Here is a 25195-nt window from a genome sequence, read left to right as displayed (position 1 = left end):
GTTAAGGCAGATGATTGATCACAGAACGGCCTTTTTTTATTTTAAATCCACAATAACCTCTATAATCTGTTTTTTTGTTTTTGTTTTAAGTTTGCTACTGCACATCAACCTGCTGTTGCAAAGATGCTAATTTGCTAACCGTTTAGTTATGGTCTGATATGACCGAGGCAAGGGATGTTACATTTTTTTTATGCCCAATGGCAGACAATGTTAAGTAAATTCAGTTCAAGCTTGAACGTTTACTAATATTGTCCAGTACAGGAGATCCTTAGTAAATCAAGCACATTGTTGGTAGCATAAACAGCTTCTTCACATGGGAATGGAATATGTGTTGAAATAGCAAACCCTTTTTTTTTAACATAGTAACATGCATTATCAACAGTGTTCTGCTGCGTGTACAGTACTTTATAGTTCATCAAAATCAATGTGTAAGATGGTAACTGAGGCTCACAGGGAGGTCAGGAATTTAAGTGTTTCAATATATTGCCACTGATGACCTGCTGTTGGATGAATATGTCTAAATGTGTCCTTTCAGCAGTTGGTGCGTATTAATACTTCATTTTCAAAATGTTTGAAGGGTAGTTATCAAAACAGTCCCATAATCCCTGACAGACTGCCAAAATTGTTGCCTCCTCTTTGTGAGAGCTGCTAGGATTATAAATTCAAAATGAACTTCCTGGAGACCATGGCGACAGTGTAGGGTTTGGTTTGTCTCTGGCATTTTTGCTACAAATAATTAATTACACAGGGCAAACAATTACACATTAGTGCACATACTGCAGATGCATCTTTGCAACTGGTATAATCACACACATTCATCATTTCCTGTCAAGAACGCCAGAAGATTATTGCAGTGCAACATTTGCGCAGCTCCAGAGCAATCACAGGTATGTTACAGTGATGAAGCTTGTTCAAGTTCTTTCAGCCTATAAAGATGATAGCCAAGAACCTTTTTTCTTACAGAAAAGGGAGATAGAGTTTAACTGGTTCTTGACCGATGCAGTATGAATCTACATCCAGCAGGTGGTGCTGCCGCTCTGACTGGCAACGTCCTGATGAATGACGCGTCCCCGCCTTTACCGATGATCTCGCCGCTCTGAACAATTCGCTCACTCTTCCATCTATAAGATGGCAGAGCTCTGTAAGCAGGTCAGGAGCAGCTTTCATTGGCTCCTGACCGTGTGATCACGGAAAGCCAATCACATTGGCTCCCATTGATAGACAGGGTCAGGAGCCAATTAAAGCGGGTCCTGACCGGCTTTCAGCACTCTGCCGCCATGTGTGGCGATTCGTCGGGAGGTGGCGTTTTTACCATGCCAGCAGTCTCTGGTCCTTAAGAGGACAGAGACTGGTACGGACGTGGTTAAGTAGGTTTGTTATGTTCCTGATTGCAAAATAAGTCAGATTTACACACCAACTCTAGGTACACATCTTAATGCCTTAAACAAAGGAGCAGATCCCTGGACAAGCAATCATTCTGACTGGAAAAGAATGCCAAATCCACATACACACTTATATGCCGGAACTGCTCTCTAGTACTTCGGTCATGGAAAGTAAGGCATGTAACTTGGGTGTTATACTCCGCCTGGTAATTAGGGCACCGCCATAGATTACAGTGTTAATTGGGGCTATAGCAGCACCCATTGTGTAATGTGCAGGAAGGGGTGGGTAGTGTTAGACGTATGGTATGCGTAGGGTTAGTTTCAAGGAGTATGTAGGGGGAGGTAAGTGTTAAAAGAGAGGCAGGCTAGGTAAAGCCGTGGTAAAATACCAGCAGTACTGCTGATACGCTACAAGCAGCTTCAACTGACGCCCAAATTTACAATGGGCAAACACTGACTAAATAATTTATAAATGAATATTGAAAAAATATGCAATTTTATTAATTATGTTATTTTCACTACAGTTTCTTTTTAAGCACAACAAGGGCAATGCAGGCATAGGGACAAGAGGTACAGCAGAGATACAAATGCCTGCAGCATATACAGTATTTCTAAGTTACTTAATTCTTATGGCCATACTATTTGTTAAAATATATACCAGTGTTCTCCCCAGGCTCTTTTAACCGGGTGCTCCACCCAGCTAGTTTTGGTGAGCACCCGGCTGTCGTCAGCTCACCTCCTTCTCTGCTGTAAGCAGAGTTGTGCAGAGAAGCGCCGGCCCTGCATTCTCTCATCAAGCCCCACCCGGCTACTTTTTCATGCCACAAGGCTGGAAATATATTCTGGGGAGAACACTGTATACACTTAAGTTCCAAAGAACAAATAAAAGATTATCAAAGGTGCTACTTTCAAAGATATACACTAAACGAATACCTGACCCAAGGCACAGCTACCTAAGGTAAGCACAGAGGTATGTTCATGCTGGATCTACATACCTCTGTGTTGTTCTTCTATTCTATGAGTATGTGGATCGGGGGAAATGAGGAGAGAAATGGATAACATACAGAGATTCAGCATAAACATACCTCAGTGCATACCCTAGGTAGCTTTCCCTCAGGTCAGATATACTTTAAGGGCCATATTACAACAGGAACCATACATGTCATATCTCTAAAATCTGTTGCTGTCAATAAAGGCTACTTTTACAAATAGCAAATTGCCATACTCACACTTAAAAATGTGGTGATTCAACTAAAAGGATCCCTGCTTTCCTTGACTTCCACCACTGCTGTTAATTATCACCAACAAATTGATGCCCTATACAGGGGTGATCACCTTGATGCAACTTAAAGTGAACCTCCAGGCTAAAAAACTACTCAGCAGAACTGAAAAGGCTTGGTGTTTCTTTAACAGTTTCACAGCATCAGAACTTTGTTTTTCTTACCAAAGCATCATTTTTAGCTGTATTTTTTAGCTAAGCTCCACCCATCAAAGAAAACTGCCCGGGCTTTTTTTCCCTGATGCTGTGCAAAGCATGATGGGATTTCCTATGTTATTATTCACGTTGCCTAGCAACTGGGAGAGATGCTCAGCACACAGGACAGTTGGAACTGTGTCTCATGCTCCCTGTCACCTCCTTTCAAGCAAAAAGATGGCTGCCCTCATGAAATTAAACTTTTGTCTGTTCTTTAAGAAATGATATTACCTATCTATTTTAATTAACACAACTAATGTAACTTAATGACAGTATGTTTGTTTAGGCAGGGCTGGTTTTAGTGACAATGGGGCCCCAGGGCAAAATTAGTCTGGTGGCCCCCAACAAACACCACCCAAACAAAAAGTGGAATTAGCGGCCAAAATTCCCTTCTGGGCCCTTGAGACGGCTATTGATGCTCCCTCCCGATACCCTCCCAGCTTAACTGTGTTTCCTGGGGCCCCTGCAGAGTCTTTGGCAGTATAGAGTCTCACATGCCTGTGAGCACAGGTGAGACACTACTCTGTCAAAAACTATGCAGAGGCCCCCGGGGAGCAAGAGTTAAGATAGGGATACACCTTGGGGGCCCCTACAGGCTCTGTGGCCCTGGGGCAATTGCCCCTTTGCCTCTATGGTAGTGCCGGCCCTGTGTTTAGGCTGAAGTTCCTCTTTAAAAGTGAAGAGCATAGCAATAAATGGAGAACAGGGAACTTTGAATACATTTATATTTGGCGTTAAACATTTAGCTGCTTCTGGGATCCTATTTTTGACTCGCTAGGGGCGAGCAGCACTAACAGTGAGACTATGCTCAGATGCAGAGAATATAGAGAGAACACAGGCTATGGTCAAGTTTAGGTAAGAGGTCAGGACTAGTGGCAAACATGCATAACAAGGGTTAGGCTACTGGTTGGGGAAGGTCACAACTGGACATTTTAAAGAAAACGGGCAAAGGTCATATGCAGGAATCAAACTATCAGAAATACTCAAGGTTTCACAAATGCTACCCAAAAGTTGCAAAAGAAACAGCAAGAGCATTTAAAGAGACACTGAAGCGAAAAAAAATATATGATATAATGAATTGGTTGTGTACTATGAATAATTACTAGAAGATTAGCAGCAAAGAAAATATTCTCATATTTTTATTTTCAGGTATATAGTGTGTTTTCTAACACTGCATCATTCTCTAATATGTGCAGAATACACAACACTCAGCATTCAAAATGATTCTTTCAGAGCAGTCTGTGAACTAATGACCTCTCCTCTGGCAGAGGAAAAGTAAAAAATTAACTAACAGTTGAGATAATAAAAGTCAGAAAACAGCCCTCTCCACGACTTTGAAAGTCGTAGAGCTTAATGGCTTTTTTGTATAGAGATAACAACTGGAGTTTCTTAAATCTTCCTGTACTGGAAACAATTAAACCGATGTATCTGATCTTAATGTTTTATTTCTTAGCTGTACTACACATACAATTCATAATATCATAATTTTTTTTTCGCTTCAGTGTCTCTTTAATTGATTACACATGCAGAAGAACTCCATGTAAGTGCATATGGATTCCTAAACATTGTGCATGAGCACCATGTTTGGCACATCGAAGGTGATGATCCCTTGTGTGTGTGGGTAACCCTATTTGCAAGCGCACTGGACATCCCCAGGGTGCAGGTAAACCTGGCTGGGTGCCCATGACAGAATGGTCGACAACTTAATTGCAAGCTTATTTGACAGGGCTCTTTTACCTGTGTGCTCTTCACTACCACCATTCTGTATTTATCCCTGCTTTGCAATCTGCACACCATTGTTTAGTGCTTCACTATTTTGTGTACCATTGTTTAAAACAAATCTGAAGCGAAAATAAACTTATATAATGAAGTGTTATGTGTAGTACAGCTAAGAAATAGAACATTGCTAGTAAAGAAAATAGTCTCACATTGTTTTCCAGTACAGGAAGAGTTAAAAAACTTCAATTGTTATCTATGCAAAAGAGCTTCTCTGAGCTCTGGGATTCAACTTGGGTCGAAGACATTCCTATTTTCTGAACCACTTAAACAACCATGAAACAGTGAGAGAGTTTGTGATAAGGTTTTACAGCAGGAACGTTCAAAGGGTCATTAGCTCTGCTCTGTTTTATAGTTTAAAATACAGAGTGTGGTTTGTAAACTGTAAGTATGACAGAATGATGCAATGTTAAAAAAAAGCTATATAACTAAAATAAAAATATGAGACTCTTTTCTTTGCTACTAATGTTCTATTCCTTATCCGTACTACACTTACAGTTCATTATATTATGATTTTTCGGTTCAAGTTTGCTTTAACGCTGTATTGTCCCTGTGTTATATTGTTTGACGTTGACGTTGTATTGTCTCGCCTATTGTACAGCGCTGCATTATATGTTACTGTTTTATAAATAAGGTTTAATAATAGTAATAACTTTCAAAATGGAGTTCTACAATCCCAATACTAGTGGATGTCCAACTTTTAGGGCGGTTTTACACCTCGCCAGAACATTTTGGTGCGGTTCTTAGCTGCCTACTATTGCAAAAAATAGATTCATATGACCCTGCGGCACAGTGCGCCGACAGAGTCATATGCATAGCGATGCCCCCCGCACGCCATTTGCAGACCCGGGCCCATTGATATACACCACTGGGATTCCTGACTTCCCTGTTGTATTTGCATAGTTTCGCACATGCACGCTGCACCACCGCAGCCTACGCAAAGTTTCTGCATCACCGACTGATTGAAATGCATTTGCTCGCCGTGAAAGTCTGATGGTAACATGCTGCTGACTCTGCGGCCGGTTAGCAGCAAATCGGACACTTTCAGCACAACGCGACACGATCAGTGTACTAGTCCACATACATTTTATTTGCTGTTGTGCTGCATGCAGAAATGGTAACGCAACGCAAAAAGTGGCCAAGTGCAAAAGGGGCCTCAATGGTGAATTGCCTGTTTACAACAAAATTTTGTCAGCAGCTTCATTCAAATGAACTTTAGGATAATCAACTTTGGTTATCAGAGCTCTCACTCACTGCCACCAACAAAAAAAAACAGATCTCCCCTTATGCAGCGATCTAAATAGGTGATCTGATTTTTCAAATATGTGAAGTAGTGATGATCTGTTAATATGCTATTCAGTCTCCATTAGGGAGATTTCCTCTCACTATCTGCTCTCAGTAACCCTTCACATATACAAAGCAACACAGTGGCGTAGTGGTTAGTGCTCTCGCCTTGCTGCACAGGGTCCCTGGTTCCATTCCCAGCCAGGTCAACATCTGCAAGGAGTTTGTATATTCTCCCCTTGTCTATGTGGGTTTCCTCTGGGCACTCCGGTTTCCTCCCACATCCCAAAACCATACAGATAGGTTAATTGGCTTCCCCCAAAATTGGCCCTAGACTACGATACTTACATAGAGATAAGACTATGGTAGGGACTAGATTGTGAGCTCTATTCACTAGTCACAATGGTAGGGACTAGACAGATAGTGACAATCCTAAATATACTCTGTAAAGTGCTGCAGAAGATGTTGGCGCTATATAAATACTAAATATTAAAGGTGCGTCCACATGCACTGCCAAATGTAACGACGGGTTAGCTGACAGTATGCGCGTGTGTACGCGCGGTCGGCGGACTGATAAGGCTGTTTCTGATCGATCCGCTCCGGCGGACCCGTAGTTACATTTGGTAGTGCGTGTGTACGCACCTTAATAAAAATAAGAATAAAAGTATTAAAAGCTTTGCATCTCATCTAATCTCACACTACAAAAAGAAAGCTATTCTGTTCCTGTCCATGTCTCTATTGGTCTCAGTGACCGTGTCGCAGGCTTGTTAAATAAACAGAACCTTTTATGTCAAAGTGAAAACAGGTCACTGCAAAAGGAAATACATAAATTACCAAGAACACCTACGTTCGCTAACGGCTGCTCTGTGCACCCAAGTAAACTGCTTCATTCTTGATGGCTTTCTCACTAGTTCTCATTGTTCATGGTCACTCATGTTCAGTGGATAACTTGTTCTTGATAGATTACAGCTGTGCCAAACCCTTTTCACATTGAAAGACTTATTTAAGGGATCACAAACGCGAAAAATACTAAATTTAAAGTACATGTGACCATACTTGTAGGACGTACATTTCTCCCAATTTATATTGCACTATGAATTATTGCACTATGACAGCCAGACTTTTCTCCTGTGTGACTGTCGCTTATGATAAGCAGTACAAATCTGACAAGTTGTGGATTACTCCATCTCTTTATAGGGGATTTTCAATATTTCTTTTTAAAAGCACTCTATGACTAGATGTTTACAAAGATGCTGGCCAGCCTCCCCACCATTTTGCTCACTATTTTGGCAGTTGGACTGAGCAACTGCTGCTCAGTAAATGTTTTTGAAAACAAAAAAAAATCCTGAGAATCCCCCATGAGGAGATGAACTAATCCTAAACTTGTCAGATCTGTCAGATTTTTAAATCCTTCTGTAAGTGACAGAGACATAGGAAAAAAATACAGTGCATTTATTGTGCATTTTACTCTCAAACAAATGTACACTCTATACGGATGCACACACATTTTACATTTTACAATTTTTCATGATAGTGGTCCTTTCATTATTCCCTAGAGGAAGATAAGTGGTTTGCAAATGTTTTTGTATTCATTCCCTGACTGACTGTGTTTTCCAATCACCTTTCCTCAGATGGTTGACATGTTCTATTGCACTGAGACTGAATATAAACTGGCTGTAGCAGTGATCATTTAGGTGGGTCATATTAAAGCAAGTGAATATTTATGCAATCAGCAAGCAGATACTCTGTTTTATTTTTGTAACTAATTGAATTTCCAGAGATCTGTTTTTCATGTTCATATAAAGCAACCTACTTGTGCATAGTATAAAAAACAAAACTAATTCCAATGTTTGATGATAGTAAAACTTACATTTTATATGCAGTGGGCAGTATTTTATATCACGGATAAGATACAGATAAGTTAATTAGCGTCCCTTAAAAAAAGAAAAAAATCGGCCACAGACATACATACACTGCTACATGATACATGCATAGACATATGACTATGGTAGGGATTAGATGGTGAGCCCCTCCAAGGGACAGTTATAGAGGAACGGTAAACAAAGATTGAACTTCATCCCAATCAGTAGCTGATATCCTCTTTCCCAAAAGAAATCTTTACCTTTTCGCAGCTAGATCAACAAGGGGGTCTGTATGGCTAATATTGTGGTGAAACCCCTCCCACAGTGTGATGTCAGCACCAGGGTACAGACATCACACCGTGGGAGCCTTGTTGCATTGTGGGAAATAACAGCTGTTTCCAACTGCAAAAAAATCAGCATCTCCTTCCACAGACATCACCTGCCAGCAGTAAAGATGTTACCATGTGATACATTTCAGAATGTAAATCAGGGAGTGGAAAGATTAAAAATGAAGATTTTTTTTTATTGCATCATTTTCACTGCAGTTCCTCTTTAAGTGACACGACAATATACTCTGTACAGCACTGCGGAAGATGTCGGCGCTATATAAATACTAAATAATAATAATACTTCCCCATTTTGTTAAGATTATCCTGAAATGTAAGAGAGGAGACAGATTCCTGAAGGATTCCATGCAATGGAACAGGTCATACTGCAGATGATAAATGCATTTCAATCAGGTGTGATCATTTAGTTTCACAGTAAAATACCCATGATAGTGTCAGTGGCCTAGCCTCCCTGGATATTGAAACACCCCCACCCTGAATAAACCCAATAAAACACACGGATAGCCAGCTGGATTTAATAGGCCAGAGCAGCCCGTTTATTTAACAATATTAGCACTAAAAGACAGATCACTTCAGAGAGCTGAGGTAAGGGGTCCGTATAATCACCACCTGTAGAAGATCAGGATAACTGGCAAGCAGCCTGTAACCGGCCCCCGCCGCGGTCACCGGCTCAGGGACAGCTGCTTGCCCACCGAGACACTCTCACTTGTTGCTAATCACCACGGGTAGATTTGCACCTGAGGCAAATCACCCCAGAATCGATAACTTTTTTGGAGCCCCTTACCCCTCCGGCTGCAATGACGAAGAGTCCATACAAGAACAAAAACCTGCAAGAAAACATATGTAGAGAACAAACATAACATAAGGGAGGGAGGGAGGGAGCTTAGTTTCCTCGAGCCTGACTGATAGAACTCCGCCCCCCCACTTCCTATCAACCTCACACACTTCCCATAACCACCCCCTTCGTTTTATTAACCCTATCCTTCCTATGCAGGCCACACTATCATGTGTGGCCTTCCAGACTGCGCTTTTCTACGCTTCCAGGCCTGTTCTTGATAGTGTCAGTGGCCTAGCCTCCCTGGATATTGAAACACCCCCACCCTGAATAAACCCAATAAAACACACGGATAGCCAGCTGGATTTAATAGGCCAGAGCAGCCCGTTTATTTAACAATATTAGCACTAAAAGACAGATCACTTCAGAGAGCTGAGGTAAGGGGTCCGTATAATCACCACCTGTAGAAGATCAGGATAACTGGCAAGCAGCCTGTAACCGGCCCCCGCCGCGGTCACCGGCTCAGGGACAGCTGCTTGCCCACCGAGACACTCTCACTTGTTGCTAATCACCACAGGTAGATTTGCACCTGAGGCAAATCACCCCAGAATCGATAACTTTTTTGGAGCCCCTTACCCCTCCACCACGAACCGGCGTGACCCCTCATGCCAGAGAGGCCCACACCCTCAGCGCCCGCTGAATACCCTCTTCTATCCCTAGAGCCCACAAATCCGTTCCTATGTCATTCAAATGAACTCCATCCCTACTAAGTAGCAAATGGAGATCGCTCTCTAACTCAACATGCCTAATCGCCACGCCCCCATTCTGAGTCACAAACTTTGCCACCTCCTTGTTCAACTTGACTCTTGCCCTGTTAACTTTCTGCACTGATCTAGCCCCCCTCCAAGAGGACCTGGCAATCACGTCCGACCATACAAAAACCGTGGCCGGAAACTCTCGTCTAAATCTAAGGAAGTCAAACTTTATATCCCGTATGATACACCTAGTTGATTTTGTTGCCACGTCATTTCCACCTACGTGTAGCACCAATACATCTGGTGCCCTATCCCATTGAGCATATTTCCTAATTTCGGGCAAAGCCCGAGCCCACAACATGCCAGGAAAACCCAGCCACCGGATCCGGACCTCCTGCCTCGGGAATCCCAGCTGACGCCCTTCAGGGCGAACCGCAGCTCTTCGTGCCCCTCTAGAGACATAAGAATGCCCGAATATCCACACCAGGGCTGGTTGACCTGCAAGACAAGAAAACAAAACAACAAGAGGGGGAGAAAAAGAACAAAAGAAAACCGGTCTCCAACAAAATAACTACTTTACAACAAATGCATTCTAACATAAGACCTGTATCTCATGGAGTCCCAACGTCCTATTCTTTTTACTACTTCCTCGCTGAGCCCCCAACGCGACGCCTCTGTTGCTGCTCCAATCCGAAAAGAGTGGGGGGCAAATTCGCTGGGGGTAAACCCCGCTTTAACCAGGCATTTACGTAAAATTGCCGAAAACTGAAATCGGGTAAGCGGCAACCCGTCCGCGTGAGATAGAAAAACAGGGGAGGAGGCCGGACGAATAGGCAGAAAACGCAAAACATTTTCCCTGGGGCAAAGCAGACCCCCAACTTTAAAAAGCGTGACCACCTTACCCCTTCCCAGACGATCCGTTTTAGATTTCCTGAGTATTATTGAAACCGCTTCCTCCTGCACAGATACGTCCTCAGCGAGAATGCCCCCCACCTGAACTTTTGACCTACTGACCAGCTCGCCTACCCGAAAAGCCCCAAAGAAGGCTAACACAAATGCTGTGCTAAAAAGCACCACCTCCTGCTGGCAATAACAAATTCCCTGCAGCGCCGCCACCAGTTTTCCCAGTATCTCAAACGAAACCGGGCGCCTGGAATCCCTTGATATCGTTCCGGCCCTGAATCCCTTCATGGCCTGCATCACCCTAAAATCCTTTGTGACATCCCTTTGATTCCTAGATTTAAACATAAAAGCCAATGCCGCCAATTTTTTAGCCATGGCCGCAGCTGACGTGCCTTCCGCAAAATTCTTTCCTACTAAGTATAGGAGCAAGCACGATCGATCTTCATCCGATGTACAATCGCCCACCTGAGCCGCCAGAACGTCCCACGCCTTCCACACCGGCGCGTACGCTGCCCATGACGACTCTGACAACGATCTCTGAATCAGCACGGAAATCATTTGAAAGGAATCGACCACATCATCTCTGGACAAGGAACCCCACTCTCTTCCGCTGTAGGAGCTGCCTCCCGAAACCTGTCCCACTGGAATCGAGAGAGGGCATCAGCAATGATGTTGTCAACCCCAGGCAAATGCACAGCAAAAATACAAATATTGAACTGCAAGCACAAAAGAACCAACTGTCTCATTACACGAATCACTGGCGGTGAGGAAGCTGAGAATTTATTCACGGCTAATACCACACCCATGTTGTCACAATTGAAACGTATGCGCTTGTTTGCCAAGCGCCGTCCCCATAGTTGAATCGCTACCACAATGGGGAACAGTTCCAATAACACCATGTTAGACGTAAAACCAGCCTGAACCCACGACGGATCCCATGGGGCCGAGCACCATTCGCCTGCCATGAAAATCCCAAATCCGTGAGCACCGGAGGCGTCAGTAAATAACTCAATCGCAAAGTTACTCACCTCCTCCTCCATCCATAAGGCCCTGCCGTTAAAATCCTGCAAGAAGGTGAGCCACACCGTTAAGTCCTCCCTCATGTCCGCCGTCAGACGAATGCGGTGATGGGGGGAAAGCACTCCGGCCGTCGCGCTCGCCAACCGTCTGCAGAAGATGCGACCCATAGGCATGATCCTACAGGCAAAATTCAATTTACCCAGCAGGGACTGGAGTTCCCGCAATGTGGTTTTTCGCCTACCTACCATTGCCTGAATGTTAACCTGCAGGTCACCGACCTTGTCTAGTGGAAGGCTGCATTCCATGGTATCCGTATTGATTTGGATCCCCAAAAATTTTAACGACGTGGAAGGACCCTCCGTCTTAGAAAGGGCGAGCGGAATCCCAAAATCATTACAAACCTGATACATCGCATGTAGTGCAGCAGAACAATCAGCTGAGCCCGCTGCACCCATGAACAAAAAATCGTCCAGGTAATGTATAACCGAGCGGACCCCAGAAACTTCTTTCACCGTCCACTCCACAAAACAACTGAACTTCTCAAAAAATGAACATGAGATAGAACAGCCCATGGGAAGGCATAAATCAACAAAATAATTTTCTTGCCAGAAAATTCCCAATAACCTGAAACTAGAAGGGTGAACTGGTAACAATCTGAAAGCCGACTCGATGTCGGTCTTGGCTAAGAGGGCACCCCGCCCCAACCTTCTCACCCATCTGATCGCAACGTCAAATGACGTGTATACCACAGATACGTCTTGTTCCGCCAAACCGTCATTAACTGACGACCCTTTTGGAAAAGACAGGTGATGTATAAGGCGGAAGGAACCTGGTTCCTTCTTAGGGACCACCCCCAGCGGCGAAACAATTAAGCCATCTATGGGGCATAACTCAAACGGACCCGCCACCCTTTCCGCCCTGATTTCCTTCCATAGTTTACCTGACACAACTTGCGGCAATGCACATGCCGACTTTAAATTTCGATGCGATACCTCAATACGCGATGCACATTGGCTGGGAATAACGAAGCCGTCCGTGAAACCCAACCGTAAGAAATTAGCATCCTCCGTACGCGGGTACTTACATAGAAAGGGCTCCATCCTTAGAACTGTCACCGGCGTCCTCCCTCTTGTTACCAGCCTCCGAAGTCCTTCCTCGTTTCTGTTTGTAGCACCTGGACACCGGGTGGGACCCGCCGCAGCCCGAGCACTCGTGCTTGAACCGGCAGGATGACCCAAACTTACATGTGGCGTCGTTGAATTGCCAGCACAACCCTTTTGTCCTACTGGCTGATTTTCCCGAGGACCCTGCACTTTCTTGGCCCCGAAAGGACTGCTGCCCGGTGGATGGGATCATCAGGCTCATCCACAGTTCTATATCTTTGTGGTTCCAGCACACAGACGGCCGAACCGCCTTCCTCTGCCTGAATGCCTCATCGTATCTCAGCCAAGCATCCCCTCCATACCTCCTATACGCTTCACCTATAGCATTCTGATAGCAAAAGAGGGCTGAACAACACTCTGGGTTCTTCTCCCCAATGACGCATGCCAGGATCTCAAAGGCCTGCAGCCAATTCTGAAAGGTGCGCGGAATCAAACGGTATCTGCGCCTTTCTTCCTCCTCTTTTTTGGATTCGGTCGACTTCACCTTATCCAAGTTAAACTTGGCCAGGTGCAAAAGGGAGAAAATTTCAACAAACTCTCCCTTCCAAATTTTTTCGCGAACCTCTGCCTTTAAATGAACACCTAAAGGACCACTGAGGCAAACATACATTTCAGCTTTGGACGCATCAGCTAGCCTTATCACCTCAGCCTCCCCTGCTTTTTCCGTCTCCACTTCGCCCTCACTGGTCTGCACTGCCACCTCAGAGCTTCCTAACTCTGATAGTGGCAACGTCACCCTAGACTGCCCCTGATGCGCTGCTGCCCCCCCCATAACCCCCGGGGAGCTAACCGTACCTGTCTGCTGACTAGGTACCCCGACTACAGCCCCACCAGAGATGGCGGCCTGCCGCTCAGACAAATGTAGCACCGCAGGCGCCTGTGCTTGCACTGGGCCCGTCCAAACCCCTGCTGGTGTCCCCTGAACCGCTGGCACCCCCCCCAACAGGGACCGCATGCCCGCTAGGAATGATTCCAGCGCAGGGAGAATCACGGCCTGTGCATTGCCTGCCATCACTCCCGCGGCCTGTGCCCTCCCCGCTTGCCATCCCAAACCCACATTATCAGGCATAATAGTAAAATTAGTGCTGGAGTTGGCCTCACCTGGTGGCGCAGGGGGGGCGCCCTGCCCGACCGCTTGTCCGGATCCTGTTGGGATTCCTGGCACTCCCACTGCTGCTGTCGCCATACTGCTGCCTCCTCCTGTAGCACCGGTTTGCTGACCGATCTCCTGCCCTCCCTGGATGGTGGGGGGCGCAACGTGCTGTGCCTGGAGGCTCCCCGAGCTGCTCCCTGCCACCGCCTCCTGGCTCCTGCTTCTGGTGGCCGGAGCGTCTCTCTGGGGTGAACTAGGGGCCACCGCCCCCCTTTGTGACGAGGCGGTGCCCGTGCGGCTGGAGCTGTCGCCTCTCGACTTCTTGGCCGCGTGGGAGGCCTGTTGCGTAGCGGCCGCCGCTCCCGGCTTCTGCGCCGTCTTCCCCCGCCCGCTGCCGCTCGATCCTCCACTCTTGCCTCTGGGCTTCCCCTTGGCCGTGCCCCCCGTGGAATGCCTTTTCGCCGGGGGCGCTTGGGGATCCCGTGCTGGACTCCCGCTCCTCCTCTGCGACCCTCCGGTCGGCTCCGGGCTGAGGCGATTGGGCGGCCTGGATGCCCTCCGCCCACCACCCTCTTGCTGCCCGCTGGGGCCAGCGGACATGGCGGCGATCTGTTCGGCTACCCAGTCTGGCCCCCTGGAAGCCGCCTCCTCCCTAATCCTGGTCACCAAGGCCTCGATTCCCTCCATGAAGCAGGCAAAAGGGGTGCGTCCAGCCAGCTTCGTTTCCTCGAGCCTGACTGATAGAACTCCGCCCCCCCACTTCCTATCAACCTCACACACTTCCCATAACCACCCCCTTCGTTTTATTAACCCTATCCTTCCTATGCAGGCCACACTATCATGTGTGGCCTTCCAGACTGCGCTTTTCTACGCTTCCAGGCCTGTTCTAACTAGTGGGCTTGTTAATGCTTACGCTAAATAAGTCATACAGTTTTATATTGGGTAGCTCTAACCCTTTTTTATATTTAGTCATCCTAAGAACAGTGTGCACTATTCTAGGATTTTCTTCACCCAGATGAATTTGATGAAAGTAGCTTTAATTGCTCTAAAAATCCTGAGGGGGAGTTTAATTAAAATAATTTGCAGCCTAAACAAGATCCTTGGCAGATTATTCATTTTCTTTATCATCATACGCCCTAACCATGTAACAGCTAGTTGCTTCCATTTCTCCAGGTCACACGTAATTGTTTCTATGGGTGGTTCGTAATTTTTCCTATACTGCATCTGACATTAATCTGATTTTGAATAAATATTGTAAATTGGGTAGTTTTTACAGTTGGATAACCTTACACTGAAGAACTGTAAAGCCTTATACACACTCTAGATACTACTCGGCCAAGATGGCTGGTCAGAGCCGCCTGTGCCGAGAATCTGGCTCATGAACCGCAGCCCCTGATGCCCCTCGATATGTGAGCAAGTGAGCAACCTGGTGGACCTTCTTGGCTAAGCACAGCCCGAGGGCTTGTTCTCCTACCTACTCCATGCCGATCCATTGTGCACTGTGCCGCCGACCACCTCCATCTGTACAGACTGCTCCAAACTGACATCTGAGGGATTAAGGTTGCAGTAGGATTGAGGCAAATATGATATTTTTAATCCTGCCTGGAGATAGTATCTCCTCAGTAAGGAGTCCTTGGGGAAGACTCCCTAACACTGCAGGCTGGCCTACTGAGCATGCCTCTAGTGAATGCAGCTTTTAAAGAGGAACTCCAGTCAAAATAATGTGATTAAAAAAAGTGCTTGATTTTTACAATAATTAAATGAATAAATGATTTACTCCGTGTTTGCTCATTGTAAAATCCTTTCTCTCCCTGACTTTCATTCAGAAATGTATCACATAGTGACATATTTACTGCTGGCAAGTGATGTCACTGGAAGATGCGGCTTGCTTTTTCAGCAGTTGTAAACAGCTGTTATTTCCCGCAATGCAACAAGGCTCCCACAGTGTGATGTCAGCACCTCAGTGCTGTGAGGCGCTGACATCACACTGTGGGGGGGGGGGGGGGTTCTCCACAAAATCAGCCATACAGAGCCCCTGATGATCCGTTTGAGAAAAGAAATACATTTCTCATGGGAAAAGGGGTAACAGCTACTGATTGGGATGAAGTTCAATTCTTGGTTACAGTTTCTCTTTAAGTGCTTTGAGTCCGATAGGAGAAAAGGGCTACACGAATGTTAAAATTATTTTTGTTATTAATTAAACCACTTACATGTCAGTACTTGTCAAAAAAGAGTTTCTAATTTTGCAATATTTATATATCTAGATATTGTATCTAGTAAAAAAATTCAACTTATAACTTTTTCTTTAATTTCAGTACTAATTCTAGTAATCTCTTCTTGTGTAATCATTTTCTTTAAAAAATTACATGTCATACAGTAGAAATGGGTAAGCCAGAAAGACAGTGAGGACTGTAGGATAGGTGTGTAGGCAAGGAATGTGGGTGATGGCTGTAAGGAAAATGGTTGCTGAGGACTTTGAGCTGAGGAGGAGTGATAGAATGTGGATAGATAAGAAATGTGCATAGCTTGGAAAAGAACACAGTGGTGGTAAGTAAGGGTAAAAGAGATGAAGGTACAGGGCAGGAGAGCAAAAGGGAGCTCATATTGGGGTGGTAATATGCCAGTGGGAATGGCCATACTCTAATATCCTCTCCCCTGTGGACAAAGGGATCTCATATACCAAAGCCTCTTGCCTTTTCCTTGATATTTTATTCCTTTTAATTTTATACATTTCGTTTGAGATGATTTCGAAAGACTGGAGAATGCCTGTTGTTCTGCAACTTTTCTAGTTGTCGGATGTCCTTGAGGTCGCTATTGGTTTTTCGTTGCCTTTATTTTTTTGATATGGGACCTTTCACAATGACTTCAACTCTGATTACAGCTTTATGGACTCCCACAATAAGCTCAATGATATTTCTGTAGTCAGTTTCAGCAAAATATATATAAATGAAATACCCATTTAAAGTAAGGGGACCACGTCTCTCTTGCCCAGTTATGAATTTCTAAAATCCTAGATCGCAGTTTTATTTATGGACACTGGTGCATAGCACGATATTGTAATAGGGGTTTAATATGATCCATTAACCTTTTCTGAGTGGCACTCATACCCTAAAATTAAATCCATTCTTGTCTGTGAATTACAGTGGGATGCGAAAGTTTGGGCAACCTTGTTAATCGTCATGATTTTCCTGTATAAATCATTGGTTGTTACGAACAAAAAATGTCAGTTAAATATATCATATAGTGCAGTGTTTTTCAACACTTTATTGGTATGTACCCCTTTTAAAACCCTGTACTCACCAAGTACCCCCTGGCATAGTAAACACTATCTCAAGTACCCCTTGACAAATATATATTTAATCGTAGTACATAATATTTGGTTCTAAACAATTTCCAAGCATTTACTATTGCTTTTTATTAGCTAAAACACTAATTTGGTGTTGTTTATGTAGCATTTATCATTTTCTAAGACTCTAAATGTGTTATTCTTGGTTAAGTATATCAAGCCTGCTGAGTACCCCCTGGAACCATCAGAAGTACCCCCTGGGGTACGCGTACCACATGTTGAGAACCTAGGATATAGGAGACACACACAGTCAGTGATATTTGAGAAGTGAAATGAAGTTTATTGGATTTACAGAATGTGTGCAATAATTGTTTAAACAAAATTAGGCAGGTGCATACATTTGGGCACCACAAAAAAGAAATGAACAGTGCCCAAATTTATGCACAATGAACAGTGCCCAAATTTGGGACAACAGTGCCCAAATTTATGCACCTGCCTAATTGTTTTTAAACAATTATTGCACACTTTCTGTAAATCCAGTAAACTTAATTTCACTTCTCAAATATCACTGTGTGTGTCTCCTATGTGATATATTTAACTGATATTTTTTATCTTAACAACCAATGATTTATACAGGAAAATTATGACGATTAACAAGGTTGCCCAAACTTTCGCATCCCACTGTATCTACTGATGAATAGCATGAGAAACAACCTACCTGCAAAACAGTCCACGATTGGTTCCACCATTCCAGATGCAATAAAATAACATCTGTTGTTTCTCAGGGAAACATTGGGGTGTATGCAAAAACTGCAATAAGCAGAATTACATGCGTGAAGTTTTTACCGCCCGATGAGTTGTGGGTAATGTACTGCATTCTGCTCTACTCATTGTGCCATAAAACTTTTCGGATGTAATTCTTCATAATGCAGTTTATTGCATACATCCCATTATAACTAAAGTGCACAGCCACAGCTGGCCCTAGATGTAACTTTTCATGAATAACATCTACCTCCTGTGTCTTTCACAGTATAGTATATTGATTTTTAAGCTGACTGAGTTTCCGCAGAAGACAACGAGGCTTTGTCCTTGTACTAGAATTCCTAAGATACCACTGTTTATATATGTGCCTCTGTCTCTTTAGTTCATAACATTTAGCAATAATCTTTCTGGGTATTTCAGGTACCATAGATATCCTGACTTTGAAAGATAAGATAGAGGCACACAAATATTGTAAACATATCAGGCCAAAAGACACACGCTTGCAGGTGGTGTGGAGCGGGGTAATGTAAAAATAGCCATGCAAGCTATCACAAAAAAAAAAAATCACTTTTAAATACACAGCTTTCACTTTCCACCTATTTCTTTGCTATGTTACCACCTAAACAAAGGATTGTAGCAGATAAATACATTTGTTTACATAGATTTGTGCATTGGACCAACGGCATAACTACAGGTCAAGGCCACCCCCTCACGTGCAACATTTTCATGCCCCCCCACATTACTGTCCCCCCTCCCCATAATGGTCCATTACTTGATTCCCAATAGAGAGGGGGGCCTGACTTTTCTGCTCTTCCCTCCCCCACTAGGGCCCCGTCCTGTGCTCCCCTGGCTGTCGCTGTTCATCTACTGACCCACAAATCAGCACAATGATAACGCTGGGCTTACCTTTTCCACCCTCGGGATCCCTCCTGAGCTCCTGCTGCAGCCACTAGTTCTCCTCTGCCTCTATCTTGGTCTTCTGCATATCACGTAACATTACACGATGTAAAGATAAACTTGGACCGAGATGAAGGCAGAGGACAGCTAGCATCCCCAGTGGGAATGCAGGAGGGACCTGACCATGAAAGAGGCCAAGTACTACTGCTGTGCTGATCTGTGAGTCTGTTAAAAGGGAGGAAGAGCAGTGACCACTAAGAAGGCACAGGACAGACGCCCTGGTGGAGGACGTAAGGAAGAAGTCCGCCCCCACATGAAAGTCTGATTTATGACCATTTCTATGGATTAAGTTGTTCATCTCGTCAGTTTATCTTCCCTTCAGGTTCATTTTAAACAATAACAGTACTTTTAAATCATCGGTCTTAAAATTATTTTGAAATTGCCTCAATCAATAATCTTTGCAATGATTTTAGTCCAGTCAAAGGTTCACCAATTTTCATCATCTCTGTGCATCTTGTACTGGACTCCAGGGGTGGGTCCTGCAGGCATATCCCACTGTATTTTTGGGCAATAGCTCGTTTAGACTAGGTGAGGACTGGTAAAGGAGCCTGGGATAGTTTAGCTACCAATGGTTGCTCTGGTCTATTCTCATTCAAAAGTTTTATTGATTTTATCCATTTAATAACCCTCCCATGGGAGTCAAAAAACATACTTCATTCGTGCAAGTTTCACAGTAAGTACAACATTTTGCTATGCTTCCCCCTCCCCCCCCTAAATCACCCTATTTTCCCTCTTTCATGTATCCTCCCTCCCCCTCTCCCCTGTCACCGTCCTGTAACCAGTCTATTAGATGTCACATAACATCACCATAATCTCAACATGGATTTAGTAAAACATTATATAACGTCCTACAATAGTAAGAGCCAACAATATACAGTGGCTTGCAAAAGTATCCGGCCCCCTTGAAGTTTTCCACATTTTGTCACATTACTGCCACAAACACGAGCCAATTTTTTTGGAATTCCACGTGACAGACCAATACAAAGTGGTGTACACACGAGAAGTGGAACGAAAATCATACATTATTCCAAACATTTTTTACAAATCAAGTCAATACTTTGTAGAACCACCTTTTGCTGCAATTACAGCTGCCAGTCTTTTAGGGTATGTCTCTACCAGCTTTGCACATCTAGAGACTGAAATCCTTGCCCATTCTTCTTTGCAAAACCACTCCAGCTCAGTCAGATTAGATGGACAGCATTTGTGAACAGCAGTTTTCAGATCTTGCCACGGATTCTTGATTAGATTTAGATCTGGACTTTGGCTGGGCCATTCTAACACATGGATATGTTTTGTTTTAAACTATTCCATTGTTGCCCTGGCTTTATGTTTAGGGTCGTTGTCCTGCTGGAAGGTGACCCTCCACCTCAGTTTCAAGTCTTTTGCAGACTCCAAGAGGTTTTCTTCCAAGTTTGCCCTGTATTTGGCCCCATCCATCTTCCCATCAACTCTGACCAGCTTCCCTGTCCCTGCTGAAGAGAAGCACCCCCAGAGCATGATGCTGCCACCACCATATGTGACAGTGGGGATGGTGTGTTCTGAGTGATGTGCAGTGTTAGTTTTCTGCCACATATAGCGTAATAGTAATTATAGTAATTTTTACATACATACATGTTTGCTGTGTCCCCCACATGGCTTGTGGCAAACTGCAAACAGAACTTCTTATGCTTTTTTGTTAACAATGGCTTTCTTCTTGCCACTCTTCCATAAAGGCCAACTTTGTGCAGTGCATGATGACTAATAGTTGCCCTATGGAAAGGATCCCCCACCTGAGCTGTAGATCTCTGCAGCTTGTCCAGAGTCACCATGGGTCTCTTGGTTGCATTTCTGATCAGCGCTCTCCTTGTTTGGCCTGTGAGTTTAGGTGGACGGCCTTGTCTTGGTAGGTTTACAGTTGTGCCATACTCCTTTCATTTCTGAATGATCACTTGAACAGTGCTCCGTGGGATGTTCAAGGCTTTGAAAATCTTTTTGTAGCCTAAGCCTGCTTTAAATTTCTCAATAACTTTATACCTGACCTGTCTGGTGTATTCTTTGGACTTCATGGTGTTGTTGCTCCCAATATTCTCTTTGACAACCACTGAGGCCGTCACAGAGCAGCTGTATTTGTATTGTCATTAGATTACACACAGGTGCACTCTATTTAGTCATTAGCATTCATCAGGCAATGTCTATGGGCAACTGACTGCACTCAGACCAAAGGGGGCTGAATAATTACGCACATCCCACTTTGCAGTTATTTATTTGTAAAAAATGTTTGGAATCATGTTTGATTTTCGTTCCAGCTCTCATGTGTACACCACTTTGTATTGGTCTTTCATGTGAAATTCCAACAAAATTGATTCATGTTTGTGGCAGTAACGTGACAAAATGTGGAAAACTTCAAGGGGGCCGAAGACTTTTGCAAGCCACTGTATGTTTGATTTTAAACTTTAAGTTTCCCCAGACCCCCAACAGTTTCTTCTGGATATACCAGGAGGTATTTTGAAACGCTTTCACGATCGCTTGGATCTCCGGAGTATCATAAGTATTGACAATAAAGTTTTTCCAAGTTCCAAAAAAAGTTTAGTTATTTTTTTCTATACACATATGGGCCTCCAAATTATCTAAGTAGAACATATGCACAAGTTCCTGTTGAACACAGTGTTCTCCCCAGGACTAATTAAGTGGGCGGGCCGCCCGGCTAGTTTCAAGCCCCGCCCGGGTGCTATCCAAGGCCCACCCGAATTTTCAAACAGTCCTTCTGCTTTGCTGTCCGTGTGCCGATGTGCGCTACTGTACGCTCTCACAGAGCGGATCTCCCTTTGCATAGCTGCCCCGAGTTCCCGCAGCGTTGCCAGCCCCTAGAGTCACTCAGACCTCCAGATCAGCGGCAGCCGGCAAGGATATGAGAGAGGGGAGCGATTTGCGGTAACGCGCCATAGCCGTCTAATGCAGAAAGTGATGTCACTTCCTGTATTTGAAGTCTATGGCGCGTTACAGCAAATCGCTCCCCTCTCTCATATCCTTGCCGGCTGCCGCTGATCTGGAGGTCTGAGTGACTCTAGGGGCGGGCAACGCTGCGGGAACTCGGGGCAGCTATGCAAAGGGAGATCCGCTCTGTGAGAGCGTACAGTAGCGCACATCGGCACACAGATGGCTGCAGGAACCAAGGAGCACATCCTCCAGTCCTCTAGTACTTCTCCCCCGTCGGTAGAGCGGCCTGGCCAGTGCTCCCCTGTGCTGCAGCCGATCAAGTCTCCAGGACCAGTGGGCTGGGAAGCGGGTCACCTTGTTCCAACAGAGACCCCACTAGATGGATAACTTCATCTACAACATCCTGGCGTGCACGGAGCTCGGTGACCGGCAGGAAGGAGTGCTGGTGGTCGGGGGACGGGTGATACAACGTGGCTGCCAATGGAGTGAGTAGGGGGGGTGACATTGGCTAAGGGGAGGGGGAGGTGTTGTAAGAGTGTAAGCACACAGGATCAGGGCAGAGCGATGCCATATACTGTAGGGCGTATTCATAGTGGTATGGAATGGTTTTGTAACTTAGAAATATAATGGTTGTAGTAATGCATGGGCTGCAATGTATTGTGCTGTAATGTACTGCATGGGCTGCAATGTATTGTGCTGTAATGCAATGCATGGGCTGCAATGAATTGTGCTGTAATGTAATTCATGGGCTGCAATGTATTGTGCTGTAATGTAATGCAATGCATGGGCTGCAATGTAATGTATTGTGCTGTAATGCAATGTAATGTATGCTATGTAATGTATGCTATGTATTGTATGTGCAGTAATGTATGCTAAGTAATGTATGTGCAGTAATGTATGGTGATGTGCTGTAATGTATGTGCAGTAATGTATGGTGATGTGCTGTAATGTATGTGCAGTAATGTATGGTGATGTGCTGTAATGTATGTGCAGTAATGTATGGTGATGTGCTGTAATGTATGTGCAGTAATGTATGGTGATGTGCTGTAATGTATGTGCAGTAATGTATGGTGATGTGCTGTAATGTATGTGCAGTAATGTATGGTGATGTGCTGTAATGTATGTGCAGTAATGTATGGTGATGTGCTGTAATGTATGTGCAGTAATGTATGGTGATGTGCTGTAATGTATGTGCAGTAATGTATGGTGATGTGCTGTAATGTATGTGCAGTAATGTATGGTGATGTGCTGTAATGTATGTGCAGTAATGTATGGTGATGTGCTGTAATGTATGTGCAGTAATGTATGGTGATGTGCTGTAATGTATGTGCAGTAATGTATGGTGATGTGCTGTAATGTATGTGCAGTAATGTATGGTGATGTGCTGTAATGTATGTGCAGTAATGTATAGTGATGTGCTGTAATGTATGTGCAGTAATGTATGGTGATGTGCTGTAATGTATGTGCAGTAATGTATGGTGATGTGCTGTAATGTATGTGCAGTAATGTATGCTCTGTAATGTAAGGAGATTGCTGGCATGTGATCTAATAAGCTATGAAGTTTGAAGGTCGGTGCAGTAATATGTGGTGGGTGCTGTATGGGGGCATACTGACGTGCAGTAATATGTGGAATGTGTTAGTGGTGCAGTAGTGTATGAAATGTTTGAGAGTGCAATAACCTGTTATCAGGAAATAGGACCCAGTATTGTTTGAGTTGTCAGGTGTGCATGGGACATGATATGGGATACAGGGACGCATGGGATGTGATAGGGATTGCAGCAATGCATGGAATGTGATAGGAGATGTACCAATGCATGGGAAGTGATAGGGGGTGCAGGGATGAATGGGATGTGATAGGGAGTGCACGGATGTCCTATGCTGTAAGCATTCCCCACCCCCGTCGCACCCCACCCGGCTACTTTTTCATGCCACCCGGCTGGAAAAAAATTCTGGGGAGAACCCTGGAACATCCCAGATATTAGGTAAACTACGTTATATCCATTTATTATACAGAAGCTTTCGAGCAGCCAAAATTATTATGTGAGCCAATGTCGGAATATTTTTAACTAATTGATCTTTTGTGCTTACATTTGCAGGACCAAAATAATTATCTCAAATACACATAATGGAGGGGTCAGAATAATCTTCTATTTGCACAGGGTAAATATACATTTTTGGACTTTAGTCCAGAAGGTGGCTACACTAATACATCACCATAAGCAATGAAAAAGATTGGCATCCCGTGCAGAGCATTTGGGGCAACAACGCCAGTAATAACGAGGAGGACTTTTGTATTTAATATTAAACACGTACAGTATTTTTCACGATGAATCATTTTGAAATGGGATTCTCGCCATAACTCATCTATAATTATAGATCGTATAAGGTTATTTCCTTCTATAATTTGTGAACTTAAATATGCATCCAAAAAATCTTTAAACCAAGAGGATAAATTATGATAGGCCCTCTTTTCCAAGGAGACCCTCATAATTCTTTCTTGAATTTCTGACAATGACATCTTTGTGGATTCAGGAAATAATCAAATTCATTCAAATTCATAATACCAGCCATATTACCCCCATGCTCCCTAGAAATGATTTCAATTTAGCAAAAGAAACGGAAGTGTGAGCATGGAATGCCATATATTTCCCTTAGTTCTGGAAAGGTGTCCCACTTATTCATTTCAAACGACCAAAGGTATCCCAATTTAGTCCTACCTTTTGATTCCCATGTCAGGAAATCTCAATGTGCAGTACTTGGTGGGAAATCTGGGTGTCCCCATAGGGGAATATATTTGGATATTCCTTTAGATTGGCAAAACAGAAAACGTAGTTCCTTCCAGGTAGCCCAGTTATCCCTAACCATCCTACTATGCTTAAGGAGCATTGGAAGATCTTTATATGATGTATGTAGGATGGCCGTAGGCAACCAGGGCTCCATGAAAGAGCACTCCAAATCATAATTAGAGTATATACTTCTTTCGCATTCCCAATCTCTAATATATCTAAAAAGGCATGCTGGATTATAGTAACGAATGTTTGGCAAGCCAAGACCTCCCCAATCTTTAGGTAGTTTCAATTTATCATAAGCTATCCTGACCTTATGACCTTGCCAAAGAAACTTATTAAAGGCTTTCTCTATTCTCTTCATATATTTATCTTTAAGTGATAGTAGGATTGTCTGTAGTAGATATAAGAGTTTGCCAAAGCTATGGTCTATTAGACTGCTTGCAGGACAACGGAGCTCTGAATTTGGGTGGGCCTCACTTAACCAGAAACTGTTTAAGTTGTGTCACAACATAAACAAACCTGTTTTATACGGACAGTGTCCTGCGTGCTGGCTGCAGCGACCCTGCAATATCACAATATTTTATTCATACAAGCTTAAAATGTTACTCCATTTTATATAAAAGGAAAAACAATCCTCACCACATCATAGTT

At 44.0% G+C, this 25195-nt stretch overlaps 1 protein-coding gene across 4 annotated transcripts in view; it reads right to left on the bottom strand.

The window, feature by feature from the left end:
* Nucleotides 1-25195, bottom strand: part of LOC137513307 (small conductance calcium-activated potassium channel protein 2-like) — a 204040-nt gene that overhangs the window by 55581 nt on the left and 123264 nt on the right. The window lies entirely within an intron of this gene.

This window comes from Hyperolius riggenbachi, chromosome 1, assembly GCF_040937935.1.
Source record: "Hyperolius riggenbachi isolate aHypRig1 chromosome 1, aHypRig1.pri, whole genome shotgun sequence".
NCBI lineage: Eukaryota > Metazoa > Chordata > Amphibia > Anura > Hyperoliidae > Hyperolius > Hyperolius riggenbachi.
This window is presented reverse-complemented; position numbering and strand designations above follow the sequence as displayed.